This window comes from Carettochelys insculpta, chromosome 7 (genome assembly GCF_033958435.1).
Source record: "Carettochelys insculpta isolate YL-2023 chromosome 7, ASM3395843v1, whole genome shotgun sequence".
Lineage (NCBI taxonomy): Eukaryota > Metazoa > Chordata > Testudines > Carettochelyidae > Carettochelys > Carettochelys insculpta.
Genome location: NC_134143.1, coordinates 412,357 through 432,184, shown reverse-complemented (window position 1 = coordinate 432,184; position 19,828 = coordinate 412,357). Strand labels below are relative to the sequence as shown.

The following is a 19,828-nucleotide window of genomic DNA, read 5'->3' as shown; positions in this document are numbered from 1 at the left end:
CATTTATCTCCTGACACGCTCCCAGCTACAAAGGTTTTATCCATGTCAATGGGCAGAGCCGTGGGAAGCTCTGCATTGCAGGAGGTGAGACAATACGGTGCTCAGACAGTATTTACTGAATGGCAGCAGACACCCACTCCAAACTTCAAACTTTGTAACCGTTAAAACCAAAACTGTCAAGAGCAGATCTGGAACCCTCAGAACTCCACAGCCTGAAATCCAACTCTGCCAAGGGCTCCCATCGCCTCATCCCTCTGGGCCCTGTCTGTGCCCTTCAGTAATTCCAAATCGGAAAAGAAACATCAGTTTCTGGAGTGAAATGGATATTTACTGGCATCTACTGATCATAGAATCATAGAGTGCTAGGACAGGAAGGAACCTTGAGAGGTCATTGAGTCCAGCCCCCTGCCCTCATGGCAGGACCAAGTACTGTCTAGACCATCCCTGATGACACTTATCTAACCTGTTCTTAAATATCTCCAGAGATGGGGATTATGCAACCTCCCGTGGCAATTTATTTCAGTGTTTGACCACCCTGACAGTGAGGAACTTTTTCCAAATGTCCAACCTAGACCTCCCTCGCTGCAGTTTTAGCCCATTGCTTCTTGTTCTATCCTCAGAGGTTAACAAGTACAAGTTTTCTCCCTCCTCCTTATAACATCCTTTTAGATACCTGAAAACCTCTATCATGTCCCCCCTTAATCTTCTTTTTTCCAAACTAAACAAGCCCAATTCTTTCAGCCTTTCTTCATGGCTCATGTTCTCGAGACCTTTGGTCATTCTTGTTGCTCTTTTCTTGACCCTTTCCTATTTCTCCACACCTTTCCTGAACTGCGGTGCCCAGAATTGGACACAATACTCCAGCTGAGGCCTAACCGCCGCAGAGCAGAGGAAAAGAATGACTTCTCGTGCCTTGTTCACAACATACCTGTTAACACATCCCAGAATCATGTGTGGTGTTTTTTTGCAACAGCATCACACTGTTGACTCCTATTTAGCTTGTGGTGCACTAGAACCCCTAGATCCCTTTCTGCTGCAGTCGTTCCCAGACAGTCTCCCCCATTCTGTGTGTGTGAAACTGATTGTTCCTTCCCAAGTGGAGCACTTTGCATTTGTCCTTATTTAACTTCCTCCTGTTTACCTCAGACCATTTCTTCAATTTATCCAGATCATTTTGAATTAGGACCCTGTCCCACAAAGCAGCTGCAACCCCTCCCAGCTTGGTATCATCTGCAAACTTAATAAGTGTACTTTCTATGCCAATATCTAAATCATTGATGAAGATATTGAACAGAACAAGTCCTAGAACAGACCCCTGCGGAACCCCACTTGTTATACTTTTCCAGCAGGACTGAGAACCATTAAGAAATACTCTCTGAGTACGATTATCCAGCCAGTTATACACCCACCTTATAGAAGCCTCATCAAAGTTGTATTTGCCCAGTTTTTTTATAAGAATATCATGTGACACTGTATCAATGCTTTACTAAAGTCTAGGTATACCACATCTACCCCTTCTCCCCTACCCACAAAGCTCATTATCCTATCAAAGAAAGCTATCAGATTGGTTTGACGTGATTTGTTGTCTACAAATCCACACTGACTGTTTCCTATCACATTACCACCTTCCAAGTGCTTGCAGATGATTTCTTTAATTTCCTGCTCCATTATCTTTCCTGGAACAGAATTTAAGCCGATTGGCCTGTAGTTTCCTGGGTTATTCTTATTCCCCTTTTTATAGATGGGCACTGTATTTGCCCTTTCCCAGTCTTCTGGAATCTTTCCTGTCTCCCATGATTTTTCCAAAGATGATAGCTAAAGGTCAGATACCTCCTCTATCAGCTCCTTGAGTATTCTCGGATGCATTTCATCAGGCCCTGGTGACTTGCAGACATCTCATTTTGAAGTGATTTTTAATTTGTTCTTTTCATATTTCAACTTCTAACCCTACTCCTTTCCCACTAGCATTCACTATGTTAGGCAATCCTTCATCTGACTTGTCAGTGAAGACCGAAACAAAGTCATCCACCCTAAGACTCTGGAACAATAAAGGAACATAAAAAATAATCTGTTTGTCTGTCTGTCTGTCTGTCTGTCTCTTGAAAATTTTAGGCCATGCATGGATCAATCTCATTTTTGAATAGTTTTCCTAAATTCTGGGGTCTCAGAGGTGTGTCACTGTGCTGTGAAGGGCACAACCCCAGCTGGGTACCTAAAAGAATGAGCTAAGTCCCCGGAGGAGAGGTGCGTTGATGGCTCTTAGCCAGGACTGTCAGTGAGGAGACCCCATGTGCTGGGTGCCCCTGGCATCTGAGTGCCGGAGGAGAGGATGTGCTGTATAGCACACAGGGCTCTGGGGTGCAATGGAAAACATTTTGGACTGCTAAGCTGCCATGGTTGTGTGGAGTTAAGGCCAGTCATTCAAAGGCTGTGGGTTGAAATGCCACCAGAGTCACTGTAATACGCATTGCCTGTTGGGAGGGCTGGGGAAGATGGAAGGGCAGGTCCTTCACACAGCACTGAGCTACTCCCCAGAGACCTCAGCTCTGTACACTCCCTTACTGGTGCTGCCATAGTTGTCACATGTTTAGGCTGTTATTTCCGCCAGTCACTCTGCTGCCAGGAAACTCCTCCATGGGCCAGCTGCCTCATTCACCGGCATGGCACAACTCAGGGGGCAGCTCCTGCTATGGGGAATCTCCTCCATGGGACAGCCGCACATTTACCCAACATGACAGCCCCACTTCCAGGGACCCCTGCCATGGGGTGGCTGCTGCATTCCCTGGCCCCTCTCCTGGGAGGTTTCAGGGCCCCTATTCTCAGCACACACCCCCACGAGGGGGCTGTGGATCCCCCATTCTCTGCACCCCTTCATCTCGCTGTGGCACCTCTATCTCTGGGGCCTCATCATGAGGCAGCAGCCCCCCATCACGGAAAAGGCCTGACACATGAGAGCAGCTCCCCTATCCCCAGAGACTGGTGTCTGGTGTTTGCCATAGGGCCATGTGGTCACTCTCTGGAGTTCCCTTTCTACATTGTCCCAGTTTGCCTCTACTCCGTCTCCGGGGAGTCCAAACTGCCCACCCTTAGACGGAACCACTTCTCCAGCGTGACACCAACTTCCACACACTAAGACCTTTTATCCCTCCCAAGGCCAGTTCCCTAAGTGCCAGGTTGCAACCCTCACACACCAGGGAGTAAACACCTGCTCCGATGAAAGGCTTCAAGTCCCAGCACTGCAACTTTGGGGTTCGCCAGAGACGTCTTCCACCCACTTCCCAAAGATCTCAGTTCAGCTCCAGTCTTGTCACTGATGTGTCTTTATTTGTCACCTCTCACACGGCCAGTGTTCCCCAATCGGTGTTCCCAAAGTGACAGTCAGGGTTCCCCGGTCGGGGTCAGCAACCTGTGGCTCCAGAGCTGCACGGGGCTTAACGCAATATTTGCAGGTCTGGCTGCTGCCACTGCTGGAAGGGGAGTCAGGCAGGTTCTGCGTTGTCCTAAGTCGGGCCCCCCGGACTTGAGTTGGAGGAGCAGAGGTACATTCAAGCCTCAGATTGGGTGAGGTATTTGGGAAGGTTTGGGGCTTAGAGGGGTTAAGCCTGGGGGTGAGGGTGTCAGATTTGGGCTGAGAGGGATTAAGCCTGGGGATGAGCGGGGCAGATTTGGGCTGAGAGGGGTTAAACCTGGGGATGAGGGGGTAGATATTGGCTGAGAGGGATTAAGCCTGGGGATGAGGGTGGCAGATTTGGGCTGAGAGAGGTTAAGCCTGGGGAAGAAGGGGGCAGATTTGGTCTGAGAGGGGCTAAGCCTGGGGATGGGGGGGCAGATTTGGTCTGAGAGGGGCTTAGCCTGGGAATGGGGGGGGAGATTTGGGGCTGAGAGGAGTTAAGCCTGGGGATGGGGGGGGGCAGATTTGGTCTGAGAGGGGTTAAGCCTGGGGATGGGGGGGGCAGATTTGGGGCTGAGAGTGGTTAAGCCTGGGGATGGGGGCGCAGATTTGGGGCTTAGAGGGGTTAAGGGGTTATTAGGGATTCTGTGAAATTCTTTGAAGTTTGAAAGGGTTCTGTGGCCAAGTAAAATTGGGAAACACTGACCCAGGCAATCACACACAGCCGGCGTCCTCTGCCTCCCCTGCCAGCCCCCCTGTGCTCAACAAGGGAGCGCAGCTCATCCCTTCCAGGGTGGGGGTCTCAGCTGACTGCAGGGAGAAAAAGTGGGTCCTGATGTCGAACGTTTGCTCCTGCCTGATGTAAACCATCAGAACAGCCCTTAGGGGTCACAGAAAAGGATCAGAAAGGCAAGTGGCCTTATAGTGGCCAAAGCCAAGTGCAGCAAAACCCAACACCCAGGCAGCACTGGGAGTGGAACGTAGGGTCTCCTCTTTACAAGGCACCTGCTTTAACCAGCTAATTCATAGAGCCCGTCATCATCAACAACAGCCATGAGCTCAGCGCCCGTTGCTGTCCGACGCCTCCCTCACGATTTCCTTCCATCTTTCCCTGTCCAGTGCGGAGTGGCTCAGTTTGTGTAACGACCTCTGCACCCATCTACTGTGTCATCTACCCAATCTCTGTGGGCTCTGCCTCTCCTACAGAAACAGTCTGATACTGCAAATACCAGGGGCGTGATTGCTGGTTCATCGTTCATTCTGCAGATCCACCCAAACAGCTGTAACTTCCGTTGTGTAACCTTCTGGAGCAGGGTCTCTTGGGGGTATCTTCCTGTATAATTCCTGGATAGGTCCCCATGTGTTTCTCCCACACGGTCTTGTTTGTGAACTGTCCAGAGTGTGAAGTTGGTTTCTTGCTTCAGGACTGTGAAGAGACCTTGGAAAGGTGAATTTGGGAGCAGCACTTAGCTGAGCACTGGCTGTTTGTTCAAACCTGTTGCTGGAAGAAGCTCTTTAAGGGTGGCTTGTTGGACTATGGGTATGATTCTCTTTTTCGGGGGCGGGGAGAGGTCCTGGGTTAAAGTCCCAGACAAGCCCTTCTTCTGCCTTTCTCTGATAACTCACATGTGCAGTTGGGGTCCCAAATCTTCAGCTGTGTCTTTCTTCTTCCTTTGCTCAGTGCAGTGGATCACGGACTTGCCACTGGATGGCTCAGCTCTGTTGAGATGAGGCTCTGCCAGTGACGACACCCTTCATGCCAGAGGTCACTTTCACAGCCCTGAGCAGAGGCACAAACAGGGCACATCTCCACGACTCCCTCCCTTGGGAACAGACAGGACAATGAGGGATTTTGGCAGATGCTAATGAGGTGCTGACATGAATATGCAGAGCCTCATTAGCATAATGGTGGACATGCAGTTTGTGAAAGTGCCGCTTTGGACGTGCAGGCTGCACACGCAGACTGGGGCCCCCAGGCTCCCAAAGCCCTTCTTCACAAACAGCTGCTGCCAGCGCTGGAAGCTCCCGAGAAGTGGAACCTTCATTTGAGCACTTGGAGCTCTGTAGAAGTCGGGGGGTGGGGGGCACTCGTTTGCTCACTGGGCCCCGTCCCCTCCACACTCCTCGCTCGGCCTCCTCCCTCTGAGGCCCCACCTGTGCTCTCCCCCTACTCCCGGTTCACCTCCTCCCATCCCTGCTCTGCCTCTTCCACTGCAGTCTGCCTGCTGCTCTCACCTCTGCTCCCACCGGCCCACCCATCTGCTGCTCTCTCCGCTATCCCCCCAGGCCTCCCCACCTGCTCCGTTGCTCAGTGCATCCCAGGGAGCCGAGTCCTTGTGCCCGGCCGTGGCACTCTCTGCCAGCCAGCCAGCCTGTGTGGAGGAGCCGGGGGGGGGTGTCCAATGGCTGGTGCTTTCGAGTTGGGTCAGGAGGAAAGTAACGAACCTTCCCGCACCAGAGCACTGACTGGAGAGCGCAGGGCACAAGGCCACCGTGTCTCACACGCAGCAGGCGCTGTCGCCAGGGGAGCTCTGCACAGAGCTCTTGTCTCCAGCACTTCTGCCTCTGCCAGGGACGGGGGGCTGGGGCCCAGCAGCTGTCAGCCTCCGATTCTTGCTGCCTGTGCACGGGGCTGGGTCAGTACCACTGCACTGCTCAGGAGGGGGGATAATATTTACACCCCGAGTCATGGAGTGACACCAGCACATTTTCTAGCCCAGACCTGGCCGAAGAGTCACCCCCGCTTGGGAGTAAATGTCTCCAGCTCCTCTGCCTGACAGGGTCCGAACACCAGCAGAGCTGGGCAGGCCCAGGCGGGGCTGGCAGGAGTCAGGTGGGGCAGACAGCAAAAGCCTCCGGGAGGCAGGCAGGCACCAGGGCTCAGCTGGGTAAAGCGCCTGCCTAGCGCACAGGAGATCCTGGGCTCAGCTCCCAGCGGTGCCTGGGGACTGGCCGTCTGGGGCAGCTGGTGTTGCCCACTGCCCAAAGACAGGCCTGGACCTTTGGTCTGACCCCAATGGAGGTTACGTGCAGTGACAACACCTGCTGAGGGGTCAGGGCTCCAGCACCCCACGGACAATCCTGTCCCTGTGGGAAAGGGGTAGGTCTGAGCTCTCGCAGCAAACGGCACATGGGGGCTGCCTGACTGTGGGCGGCTCCTCCAGTGAGGCCAAGGCCCTGCTTTGTGTGTGTCAGAAAATGACCCCCCCATGGAATAACGACTGCAGCCGAATGGGCCAGTGTCTCGGCTCCACAGCAGCCACCCCCAGGGAGAAATGCCAGGGGGTCCAGGGTAACACGCAGGGGAAGGGTCTGTGAGCCCAGGCTCCAGCCATGGCTCCAATGTCCCACTGCAGTGTTCAGCTCCAGGCATTCGCCCCCATGAGCCCAGGCAGATGCCCCCGGCAGCCATGTTCCAGTCAGGGGAACAGCAGAGATGTGTCTCCATTGCAGTGTGAGCGCCCTGAGAGCACCTGGACACCCCAGCGTCTGCAGTGGCAGAGAGAAGCAGCAGAGTCAGGAAGCGCTGCCCAGGCAAGGTGGCATGAGGACTACAGGGCTCTCTAGACAGACTCTCAAGTTCCAGAGCCCCAGCCGACTGCAGCCCTGCCCTCCAGCCAGCCAGAGCACAGCCCCAGCGCCAGTGGGGGGAGTCTGCCCTGCAGAGGGAGGGGGGGAAGTCAGTCACGCCAGGAGAGGGGGAAGAGTCCCTGTAGAACCCCATGGTCTGGCCATTCAGCACCAGTAGGTCCCACTGCAATTCCCACTCAGCTTGCAGGGCTCAGAGTCTTGGGCTCTGACCATTACACCCTGGGGCCAGCTGCTGGCCTTTGCCTGCCACTTTTCACCCTGAGCTGTCGGGCTCCACTCTGCCCTTTTCACTGCTCTCCAGCTGCTCTGTCTCCCTTGGCTTTCTCAGCACCAGGCCCTGCAGTGCTTCCCCAGGCCAGAGCCTGCACTTACCAGTCGGGTACCTGGGGACTGGAGCCTCCATCCGTCTGCCTCAGGTCTTACCAAGGAAAGGGAGTTTCCTGGCTTGGGAACTGTTGTGTCGCTCTGGGCAGTGCCAGGGCTCATCGAGCTCCTGGGGCACAAGGGAAATTCACAGCCGGCTGCTCAGCAGTCTCACATTAAGAGCCTGATGTTGTTGTTCCCACTTCTGCTGGTGAAAGAGGCTTTTCCTTTTCGAGCTGGAGCCGAGCGCAGAGTCAGGGCCGTGTCTGTCGGCTTTCACTGGCTGAACTCTGCAAACCTCATCTGACAACACGGCTCCTGGGGGGATGGCATTTTGCAGCACTGACTCGCCTTCACACAGCAGCTCCTCTGCACCGCTTGGGAAGTGTCTGGAAGGTGGCAGCTAAAAATGCCCTGCAATGAGCCTAAGATGCCCTTCAATCCTCAGCTCAGAGGTGGCTGCTGTGCAATAAAAGCCAAAAGTTTCGTAAGACGCGTCTATCTCGTGTAAAAACAAAGCTATGGCCACACAGCAGCCTCAGCTCACACTAGGCATACTTTAAAATAGGCTATTGCAGCATGTGGGACGGTCTAAAGAGCAGCAACTGTTGAACTCCTGTGTTATATCCAGGCTTCCCTTCCTCCCCCTGCAAGGAGGAGTCCAGGGATGTGGAAGGAGCCTGCCAGAGCCACACAGCTGATAGTGCTGAAGGAAATGTCTGAGCTGCCAGCAGCAATGTGCCCTGCAATTAAAAGCAGCTGCTCTGCCGGAGAACTGCTGCCTCCTGGGCAGAAAGGGGAAGGTACATGCTGGCCAGAGCCCCCAGCCCGGCCTGTCTGCCCCGGCCCCTGATCCCAGCCCAGGCTACCCACTTGATTTGTCCCCTCCAGTCACTCCTCTGCACCAGCCAGTCAGTGTCTGCCTCCTGCTCAGAACCCACCCCACTAGGGTTGGCCGCTTTCACTGCCTGGCACAAGCTGGGAGCTGTGACTGGGCCCACGAGAGGGCGGGGTGAGGGCAGCAGCCATAGCAGTGGGTACTCAGCATGGGCTCGTGCTGAGTGGCTGGAGGGCCCTGCCCCATGCAGGGTGTGACACTGATTTGTACTGAAGGCCACACAGGGATCCAGCGGCTGAAGCCAGCTGTGAGCTGCGGAGGGGAACAGGCTGTATTTCAGCATTTCCAGATGCTCTGGGGAAGTGATTATTCCCCTCTACTCGGCCCTGGGCAGGCCACGTCTGGAGTATTGTGTCCAGGTCTGGACCCCAGTGCACAAGGGATGTGAATACCTTGCAGCCAGTCTGGTGAAGGGCAATGAAAATGGTTCATGGGCTGGAGCAGGTGACCTGTGAGGAGAGGCTGAGGGACTTGTGCTTATTTGGTTTTCAGGAGAGCTTTCAGCTTCCGGAGCGGGGGCTCGAAAGAGGCTGGAGGGAGGCTGTTCTCAGCAGTGTCAGATGGCAGAACAAGGAGCAATGGTCTGAAGTTACAGCAGGAGAGCAGAAGGTTGGATATCATGTCCCCAGGAGGGTGGTGAATCACTCGAATACGTTGCCTGGAGAGGTGGTGGATTCTCCATCCCTAGGGGTTTTTAAGTCCCAGCTCGACAAAGTCCTGCCTGAGTCGATTGAGTTAGGGGTGACCCTGCTTCAGGCAGGGGGCTGGACTCCATGACCTCAAGAGGTTCCTCCCAACCCTGGGAGTCTCTGATCCTATGGCACTTTTAAACCTGTCCAGGTCTAGGGGCTGACACGGGGCCGGAGGAGCTTTGCTCCTCTCAGTGTGTGATGGACACTCCCATTAGGTTAGATTGTCAGGAGGGCGCGGCCGTGGGGGGAAGTGTAACACCACCCATGAGGCAAAGCACCATGTGGGGAGGCAGAGATGCTGCCAACAGTCTGAGGGGCATATTCCCCATCACTGGGTGTGTGTGTGGTGTGAGTAACTCTGACAGTGCCCCTCCTTCACCTTTTTCAGGTCTAAGTGACTTGCCCAAGGGCACACAGGCCATCTGTGTCAGGACAGGGAATTCAACACAAATATCCCGAGAGCAAGTGTGGTGCCTGAAATGCAAGAAGAGCTCTGCTCTTGTGTATCTACCACAGATCTACCCCCACAGAGTGTGAACTGCCTCATGAACCCTCCCTCCACCCTACAGCCCAGCCCCTCTCGCTGGCAGAAGCCAGCACGTCACAGATCAGCCACAGCCAGAAGAGGACTCCGGGAACTACAACCTGTGCCCAGGGGTCTGACGCACTGGCACCAGCGGTACCCTGCAGGCACCAACAGCAGCCAGCCCCAGCCCCAGCCCCAGCCCCAGCCCCAGAGCGCTGGTACCTGCCAGTCCTGCCTGCGCCCTCCTCTCACACCTCCAGCCGAGGCAGAACATGGCCAAGATGGTGGGGAAGCACATGGAGGTGTGGGCTGTGGGAAGAGAAGTACCTGCACAGCACAGCATGTACTGTGCCCCTTCTCGCGTCTTGATCACAACTCTCCTGTTCATACATCCCAGAATCACGTTTGCTTTTTGTGCTACAGCATCACCCTGTTGATTCGTATTTAGTGCAGACGTGTGGTGCCCCCCACTCCTGACCTACAGCCCCTATCAGCCCTGGGAAGCCTCTTACTCATGACTTGCAGCCCCTACCAGCCCAGCTCTGTGGTGCCCCTCACTTCCCACACGCTGTCCGGATACTGGGCTCGAGGGCACCTCTGAGCTGGGCCCCCAGTGCCAGTCCTGTCTACACAGCTCCACACTCCCTGCAGGTGAGTGACTGTTGTGAAGAGGATCCAAAGGGCAGCTGGTCCCTGTGAGAGGAGTCTGGGCCAGGGCTGCCTGTGGGATCTCCTGGAAAAGCCAAGAGCCCCTGGGAGGCCATTGACTGGCTGCCAAGTCCCCGGCCCTGCTCAAAGGTTTCACACAGGGAAAGCTGTAAAGTCAGCCCCACCCCCAGGGCACAGGGATTTGCACTGGGCTGGTAATAGAGCAAAGGGGTTGTGTGGAGGGTCACAAGTGGGGCTGAAGGGCAGAAGGAGACAGAAAGGCAAAATGTTCTTCTCGTTACGCTGCATCAAACACTCCCCCTGACGAGCTCCAGCTGGGGCAGCGCAGCCCATCCCCCCTCCGTGAGAGACAGGAGATAACTGTGCCCCACAGCTGGGCCCTCCTCGCCCCACCCCTGGGGTGTGAACAGGGAGAAAGGAGGGAGTGGGGAGCACAGAGTGAAAGTGAGGGGGGGACTCAGGCTGGGGGAGCAAAGGAGGGGCAGGACTCCAGGCTCTGCTGGTGGGATCCTGCACTGGGGCAGGTGGGGAGAGAGGAGGCTTCCCTCAGGCACAATGTCTGTGCTGGGGAATGGGAAGGGCTGGTTGTGGGCAGTTCATCACAGTGGTTCAGCCCCACAAAAGCTCAGCACTGGATAAATTAGGTCAGTAACCTTTAAAGTGCTGCAGGACGGCTTTCTGGTTGAAGACACAGACTTATGCAGGTACCTCTTTGTCAGGACCGACAGCTCAAACAACATGGGGGCATCATGGCTCAGCTGGCTAAAGCGCCTGTCTAGTAAACAGGAGATCCTGCGTTCAACTCCCAGTGGTGCCTTGCTGTACGTCTGTGGCAATGTTTTCCTCCATCTGTCTGGGGAACAGAAGAGCCCTCCCTTGGCAATCCCAGTCATTGCTGGGGAAGGTAAAGGCTGATGGGAGAGGGGCATTAGGAAAGCATCCACTCACAGACTAGAGCTCAGGCAAAGTCAGCTGGAACTGATGTTGGGAAGGTGACTCCTCTAGCTGCAAGAAGAGAGGCTGGTCCTCCCAGCTCTGGGGCTCTGTGCCTGGGCAGGGCAGGAGAGGGAGCAGTCTTGAGCAGATGCTGTAGTTTTTTTGTGCATTCCTCAGTGGGATCCTCGGACAAAAGCCTGTAGAATGTGGTATTGGAGAGTTGCCTGGCAGCCTCCTTTTGGTAGTCTGTCCTATTCATGATGACAACAGCGCCTCCTTGTCAGCCTCTTGGATGGCAATGTCAGAGTTGTTTCTGAGGCTGTAGCTGGCGTTGCGTTCTACACAGCTGAGGTTATGGGGTCAGCGATGCCACTTTTCCACAATTTCTGCCTGTGCATGCTGGCGAAAGCATTCTATGTATAGGTCCAGTTTGTCACTTGGACCATCGGGGAGTTCATGAGGAATTCTTTTTCTTGTGCTGTAGGTGAGAGGGTACCTGTGGGTCAGTGCACTGTTCTGTGTCATCTTGGAAGTATTCCTTGAGTCGTAGACGGCGAAAGAAGGCTTCCAGATCACCACAGAACTGTATCAAGTTTGTAGGGGTGGTGGGGCAGAAAGGCCGCGTCTACACATGCACGCTACTTTGAAGAAGCAGCGCCAACTTCGAAATAGCGCCCGTCACGGCTACACGTGTTGGGCGCTATTTCAAAGTTGAAATCGACGTTAGGCGGCGAGACGTCGAAGTCGCTAACCCCATGAGGGGATGGGAATAGCGCCCTACTTCGAAGTTGAACGTCGAAGTAGGGCACATGTAGACGATCCACATCCCGCAACATCGAAATAGCGGGGTCCGCCATGGCGGCCATCAGCTGAGGGGTTGAGAGACACTCTCTCTCCAGCCCCTGCGGGGCTCTATGGTCACCGTGTGCAGCAGCCCTTAGCCCAGGGCTTCTGGCTGCTGCTGCTGCAGCTGGGGATCCATGCTGCATGCACAGGGTCTGCAACCAGTTGTCGGCTCTGTGGATCTTGTGTTGTTTAGTGCAAGTGTGTCTGGGAGGGGCCCTTTAAGGGAGCGGCTTGCTGTTGAGTCCGCCCTGTGACCCTGTCTGCAGCTGTTCCCGGCACCCTTATTTCGATGTGTGCTACTTTGGCGTGTAGACGTTCCCTCGCAGCGCCTATTTCGATGTGGTGCTGCCCAATGTCGAAGTTGAACGTCGACGTTGCCAGCCCTGGAGGACGTGTAGACATTATTCATCGAAATAGCCTATTTCGATGTCGCTACATCGAAATAAGCTACTTCGATGTAGGCTTCACATGTAGACGTAGCTAGAGAGAGCCCTCGAGAGAGGGCAGATTCTTCTGCCAGGCTGAGTGTGTAGTTGAATAGATTGACAGTATTGCTGGGTGAGTTAGGGGTACCACTATTGTAGCCCCATGTGTAAAGTAGTTTAGATAGTTTACAGTCCTTTTTCTTCTGTAGAAGAGAGAAATGTGTGTTGTAAATTTTCTGTCTGGTTCTAGTAAAGTCCAGCCATGTGGAGGTTGCACGTGCATGGAAGGTTGTTCATTTATGAGGGTCTCCAGATTTGAGAGCTCTCTCTTGATGTTGCCCTGTTTGTTGTACAAGATGCTGATCAGGTGGTTCCTCAGTTTCTTAGGGAGTGTGTGGCACAATCTCTCACTGTAATCTGTGTACTATGTTGATTTCAGTGGGTTTTTCACCTTCAGTCCTTTTGGTACTATGTCATTCTGTTTGCATTTGGAGAGGAAGATGATGTCTGTCTGTATCTGCACAAGTTTTTTCATGAGGTTGATGGATTTCCACTCATTGCGGCTAGATGTAGTGCTTTGCATGGTGACAAGTATCAGAGGGGGAGCCGTGTTAGTCTGTAGCTTTGAGAACAACAAAAAGTCTTGTGGCACCTTATAGACTAACAGATATTTTGGAGCATGAGCTTTCATGGTCAAAGACCTGCTCCATCAGATGCATGAGTGGGGGTGGTGGTTTCAGAGGGGTATTTAAAGAGTGGGGTCTCAGTAAAAGGTACCTGGAACCAGCCCCTGCAACAGTCCTCGCTGCCAACTCTGCTCTCGTATCTACACCAGTAACATCATCACAGGACCTAACATCAACTATGCCATCGGGGCTGCTTTACCTGCACATCTACTAATATAATATATGCCATCGTATGCCAGCAATGCCCCACTGCAGTTTACATTGGCCAAACTGGACAGTCTCTCCGTAAAAGAATAAATGGACACAAAGCAGACATCAGGAACGGTAATGTACAGAAGCCTGTGGGAGAACATTTCAATCTCCCTGGACACTCAGTGGCAGATTTAAGGGTGACAGTTCTGAAACAAAAAAATTTCAAAAGTCAAATGGAGAGAGAAATCTCTGAGCTGCAATTTATTTGCAAATTTGACTCCATTAACCATGGATTAAACAGAGACTGGGAGTGGCTCGCATCTTACAAAGACAGTTTCTCTGCTCTGGGTGTTAATATCTCCCCATTAGACGTTGACAATGGCTCACATCCCCATCTGATCTAACTTGTTTTTTCCTCCTTTGATAAGGACTGTTGATACTGGGCCATTTCCATCTTGCTGAATACACCTTGTCCGTTCTGGCCCTCCCTCTTACTGGGACCCCACTCTTTAAATACCCCTCTGAAACCACCACCCCCACTCATGCATCTGATGAAGTGGGTCTTTGCCCACGAAAGCTTATGCTCCAAAATATCTGTGTGTCTATAAGGTGCCACAAGACTTCTTGGTGTTCTCTAGACTATATAGTGCATCTAAAAGATTCGTGACTGGCGTTAACCTCCCTGCGAGTGCGTCTGGCAGCCATTATGGCATTTAGAGGACACATCAAAGGGTTCTAGGTATTCACCTACCTGATCACCAAAAGATTTCTTAAGGGGCTCACAAATATGTATCCCCTATGTAAACCAACTCCTCCTTGGAGTCTGGATTTAGTGCTCTGGGCATTAATGAAGCCGCCTTTTGAACCACTGGCTACTATTTCCCTCAGGTTTCTTACCATGAAGATGGCATTCCTCTTTGCTATTACATCCACACGTAGAGTTAGCGAGATGGCAGGACCTCCATACACTATTTTTACTAAGGACATAGTAACCCTCAGACATCATCCAGGTTTCATTCCAAAAGTTTGTTCAGCCTTCTATGTTAACACACAAATAGTCCTACCTGTGTTTTACCCCAAGCCACATGCATTGCCGCAGGCAACGGCGCTGCATTCTTTGGACGTGCGCAGAGCACTTGCCTTTCACGTAGACCGAAACAAATCTTTACAGAAAATAGACCCACTGCTAATTTCCCTAGCAGAATGCTCCAAGGGTGAATCCCTCTCATCCCAACACCTAATATGTATCATCACAGTGTGCGTCGTCCAGTATTACACTTCCATTGGAGCGCCTCTTCCGACTCAGCCATGAGCTCATTCCACGAGAGCAGTGACAGCTTCTAAGACCTTCCTGCAGGGAGTTCCCCTCGGAGACATCTGCAGAGCGGCTGCATGATCATCCCATGACACTTTCATGAGGCATTACGTGATCCAGAACCGATGGGCAGCAGACACTTCACTGGCCTCAGCAGTCCTCTCCACGTCAATTACTGGTGACTCCTTCACCCTCCTCCTCATCGGCTGGGAACTGCTTCTCAGTCACCTACAGTTGAGCAACCCTGGGGACATCACTCAAAGAAGAAAGCTGAGTGACTCACCTCTGTGGAGTAACTACCGTTCTTTGCGATGTATGTCCCCCAGGTGCTCCACTACCCACCCACCTCCCTGCTTCAGAGTCTGCCTTGTCTGCCTGGTTTTCAGATTCTGGGGCGGTTGTAAGGAACGGGCTTGAGCCAGTCTGCACACGTGATCTGAAGAGTGCAAACAGAGGTGCAGCGGCAGTGCCCATGCAGACTGGCTAGATGCAGCTGGAAGAGTCTACAATCTGCAGCGCCAGGACAAGCCCAGCACCTACAGTGGAGCTCACGGGGACACACATCTTGAAGCATGATAGTTATTGCACTGAGGGGAGTGACGGCTTTTTGTGTACCTTCTGTTTTAGTCCTCTTTCCATTTCTAACTAACCTGACCTTGACTTTTCTTCTTTTTTATTAAATCAATAAGACGAAATACCTGCCCCTGGCTCAGATCCACCAAAAGTAACCCTGATTCTTTTTCCCTCCAGTGGATTCTTCTAGTTTCCGTGTGGACACTGCTGTTATCAAGCAGAGAGTGCCGATCTTACTCAAGTACCTAGACTCAGATACAGAGAAGGAACTACAAGCACTTTATGCACTACAAGCATCTATAGTAAAACTTGATCAGCCTCCTAGTAAGTGGGGGGAGGGGCTTTTTACGTCAAGGGGCCAACACCCACCATCTGCACCAGGCTTCTCTTCTCTGCTCTGAGAACTGCATGAATACCAGCTCTGTATTGCAGCACAGGAGCTGTGTCACCAGCTCCACCTGGTAGCTGAGCCTTGGGTTAGTTGGCTGGTCTCAGCCTGTGGCCAGAAGGATGCCACGGGAAGGGGAGGGAGATACACACCTGTCTGTGGTGCCTGCAACGCCCTGGGGGTGTGGAAGGGAAGGGAGAAAAGAAAACAAGCTGAGTCCCTCTCTGCTCACACAGGGGATGGGAACTGCTGTGGAGATTTCAATAGCATCAAGGGGCTCAGAAAGAGCCAAAGGCATTAACTTGATCCCATCAAACTCCCTTTTACACTTCCCTGTTTCCATCCCTCCCCTATTGCTCTGCCTGTGGCTTTTAAAGCTGCTCACCCAGCTCAGGCCTTCCCCCTCCTTAGCCACACAGGGGCAGGCTGAGCCTCAGGCTGATCAAAGGCAACCAAGGGAACAAGGGATCAAACCCTCCCAGACACACAATCCCACCTGACACCATCACAGAAATCACCTGCAATCAGCATCAAACGGCAAACACCCAGCGAACTCACTTCACTCCCACCAAACAACAGTGCACTCACTGGCACCTCTCCAGCAGCGCCTTCTGCTGCTCCCCCTCTTACGCTCCCCTGTCTCAGGCCCCTGGCCAAGACTCCATGTTAAGTCACCACAATTGTTCTGTCCCAAATCAGGCCTAGTTGGCAGACAAACGACTGGGGGGTCCCAGCCACCGTTCCCTTTTTGCTGCCTTACAAAAAGAGACTTGGGGAGAAAAATCACCTACTTGAGCAAGTTCCATCTTTGTGCTGCAGCCGCCGTCGGTGTTCCCTGTGAGCTGTGGGCTCATGCGAGTGCTCAGCAGAGTTTCCAAAGCTCCCCAGCCCGTTAGCAGAGCATCCCCAGCTCGGTTTCTTGTTTCTACTGATGGTGCACATTTGCTCAGTCACGAGTGTGCATAAAATGCATTCCACACCTGGATGGAAAAGGTCAGAGGGAACATTGACCCCCAACTCCTGGGACCTGACACCATTTTCATCCCAACCCTGAAAAATGGCCTCATCAGATTGGGTTGGACCAGAAAGAGCCGGATCATCGCTTAATAAATAATATTTACAGCCCAAGGCAAAGGGCACAGACCAGGCTTTCACCATTTGGGGCCGGAAGACCATGAGCATCAGGATGCCTGAGCTGGGTCCACAAGAGCCTAAAAGATGAGGTGCCTTGATTTTAGCCAAATACCACCACCACCAGCAGCTTCGGCTGAATTGGAAACACCACCTGGGAAGTGAGACTAAGACCTTGTCTATATTACATCATTAGGTTAACGTCGGCTGCCCTGCACTGACCTAGCTGTGGAAGTGACAACGATTCCTCAGCTCTCATCCCCTATTAACCCTCCTCTACTTAAGATACCTTGATGACATTTTTATGATTTGGACTCATGGTATAGAGACTCTAGAAGAATTCCACAGAGACTTTTACAATCTCCACCCCACCATCAACTTATGCCTCGATTACTCCACGCAAGAGATACATTTCCTGGACACTGCAGTACTAATCAAGGATGGTCTGATCAGTACCACACTGTACCAGAAACCCACAGATCGCTATACTTACCTACACCCTTCTAGCTTCCATCCTGAACATATAACGAGATCCATTGTTTTCAGTCAAGCCCTCAGATACAATCGCATTTGCTCTGATCCAACTGACAGAGACCAAAAACTACAAGATCTCTACAAAATATTCATAAACTTGAATTACCCACCAGGAGAAAAAAAAAAAAACAAATTGACAGGACCAGACGAATACCCAGAGACCAGCAACTCCAAGACAGGCCCAAAAAAGCCAAGAACAGAACACCACTGGTCATCACCTACAGCCCCCAACTCAAACCACTGCAATGCATTATCAAAGACTTACAACCTATCCTTAATCGGGATGCCACACTCCAGAAGGCCCTTGGTGACAGGCCTGTTCTCTTCTCCAGACAACTTCCCAACCTTACGAGGATTCTGACCAATATCTACAGTCTAGCCCGCAGGAACACCAGTTCTGGGACTTTTCCTTGCAACAAACCCCACTACCAGCTTTATCCACATATCTATTCTGGAGATACCATCACTGGACCTAACCAGATTATTCACAGAATCACAGGCACATTCTCATGTTTCTCTGCTAACATCATTTATGCCATCATGTGCCAACAATGCCCGGGTGCTTTGTATATTGGACAGACTTCAAACTCTCTGCGACAAAGAGTTTTTGGGCACAAAACAGACATCAAAACACTCCTGATCCACAAAACAGTTAGTCTACATTTTAATGGAGTGGGCCATTCTGTTAATGAGTGAAGAGTTTGCGTCTTCTTGAAGAAGAATTTTCAGTCTGCTTTTGAAAGAGAAACTGCTGAACTCTCTTTCATATTCTAATTCCACACAGTAACACTTGGTTTCAACCAGGATGCGAATTTTCTGGGACATTTTAGGGGCTCTTTTGCATACTTGGTTTAATCTAATTCTTGACCCTCGCCCCGCCTTGCCACTCTGCTCTCTTATTTGCTCACATTGATAGTTTGTTTCTGATTTGTCAACCTTGAATTCTGTTTTTGGTTCTCTGTGTCTAAAATATTGAGTCTGTTCTGGGCTGGCTCTGGTCTGAAGAAGTGGGTCTGTCCCACCAAAGCTCACCTCATAAATTCTTTTGTTAGTCTTTAAACTGCTACTGGACTGCTTTTTTGTTTTCATTTCAATTGGTGCCTGTTGATTTCAGTGCCTCTCTACTTTCCTTTTACATCACCTGCACAGCTGGCCAGAAGGAACTAACCTGTCAGAGTCCTCTGTGCCTGATACCTGTCACATGAGAGCCTGTAAGAAAAGTGGCAGATTGGGGAAGTAAAAGTGAGAGGGTTTGATTGACTCCAAAGGACGCTGTATGCTAATCAGGAAGGGTGTGTCTGCAAACAGCCACATGCGACCACCTCTGATACACTGCGTCCCAAAGCAGGTGAATTGGGCTTCAGTGAAAGGTGTGGTTGGTTTTAGACTTTTGTCCCTTAGTTCGAGGAGGGTGGAAGCAGCTGTTTGAAAATGTTCCCCATGGGCAGGAAGCTTGTGCGTGTTCTGCTGGGTGTGCAGCTGAGGAGTATGTGGTTAAGACTGTACTTTTAGGGATCATTTCTGTAGTGTGTAGCTAGAGAAGAGCATGTGGGTTTTCTTGGTCTTGTCAACCATGATGATGAATTGAAGTGTTCTCTTTTGAGCATGAGGTAAGCAGGCAATGCTGCTGTTTGCTTTTGATGACTGTTCTTGTTTTCTCTTGGAAACAAGAAGAAGAGAACCTAGTCTGAGTGGTTGGTTCTTATTGTAAAGTTTAAAAGAAGTTTTGAGAGTGAGGAGAATTGCGTTAACTGCTTTTCCATGAAATGTTCAGAAGCAGACAGAGTGAAAATGGTGTTTAAAAGTTTCTGTTTCTTAGTTGTTAAAATAATTTTATCCTTTTTTGATGTACACACACATTTCCTTTGTTACACTATGCTGCAATCTTCACGTGGGGACCTGGTTCTGCTTTTCTACCCTTTTTCCTGTGGCTGGCTGAGTCTACACCACAGTGTGATGTCAAAAGGCAAACTTTCCAAAGCCCCCTTCTGAGAGATCAGCGTTCGAAAGTGAGCGTCCACACGCCCAAAGCGAAAGGAGATTGTGAGCCGCTCTTTGAAAAGACCAGGCCCTTGGTTTGCAAGGAAGCAGCCACATGTCACCGGGTGCTCTTTTGGGAGAAAAGGGCCAGAAAATGCCGTGGCTGCGCTAGCAAGGCAGATAAGCCCTTCTGGGGGCTGCAGCCTGGTGCTCCTTTAAAGGGCTCCTCCAAAACACACTCATTCTGCACATGCCAAGGGCTGGCTTGTACCTAGAGCACCGAGAACTCAACTACATGGAGAAGCCACTTGGTGGCACACAATGGCCCCCAGAGACTCCCTGATGCCCGACCCATCCAGACCATGGTCAGCCTGTAGGCACTGCTCCGAGCTGCCACCCTCCAGCAGCGAGTGATGGGACAGGCTGGTTCTGGGGGACTGGAACGACACCTGCTGGCCCCACAACTTCAGTATGACAAAGAGGCGATTTCTGGAGTTAACTCATTGGCCCTCCCCTGCCCCACAGCACCATGACACACAGGTGCAGCGCACACTCCCCTTGCACAAGTGGGTAGCCATTGCTACTTGGAGGCTCACTACCCTGGACAGCCACCAGTCATTTGGCCATCAATTGGGGGTGGGCAGGGCCACCATTGCGGCTGTTCTGCTGGAGGTAGGGCATGCTTGGGGCAC

The 19,828-nt window shown here is 52.1% G+C and overlaps 1 non-coding gene and 1 pseudogene across 1 annotated transcript; both read left to right on the top strand.

The window, feature by feature from the left end:
- The first annotated feature begins 10,873 nt into the window (after positions 1-10,873).
- Positions 10,874-10,947, top strand: TRNAT-AGU (transfer RNA threonine (anticodon AGU)). The gene has a single exon. It is a non-coding gene; the product is annotated as a tRNA-Thr (tRNA).
- Positions 10,948-18,652: 7,705 nt separating this feature from the next.
- Positions 18,653-18,852, top strand: LOC142016221 (small nucleolar RNA U3; annotated as a pseudogene).
- Positions 18,853-19,828: the final 976 nt, after the last annotated feature.